Source organism: Oncorhynchus mykiss, unplaced genomic scaffold, assembly GCF_013265735.2.
Source record: "Oncorhynchus mykiss isolate Arlee unplaced genomic scaffold, USDA_OmykA_1.1 un_scaffold_210, whole genome shotgun sequence".
NCBI classification, from domain to species: domain Eukaryota; kingdom Metazoa; phylum Chordata; class Actinopteri; order Salmoniformes; family Salmonidae; genus Oncorhynchus; species Oncorhynchus mykiss.
In genome coordinates this window covers 30,001-30,225 of record NW_023493682.1, presented here as the reverse complement: position 1 = coordinate 30,225, position 225 = coordinate 30,001, and positions in this window count along the sequence as shown.

The window sequence follows — 225 nt, the reverse complement described above, 5'->3', positions numbered from 1 at the left end:
TCCATAAAGCACCCAGGGCCGGCCCCGGCAGAGAGAGAAAAAGAGGGGAAAAGTGTTGAAAAAAAAAAAAAATCATACCTTCCATAAATAATTCGGACCGGCCCCCATTGAAAAGGTCCGTAGTAGGGTGCATCATTATCGGACATGAATCTCGGGAACACCGCTAACCGCATAGAGAACCGTGTTTTGGGTTACCAGATGCACGTTTTCAATCACCAGTTGCAC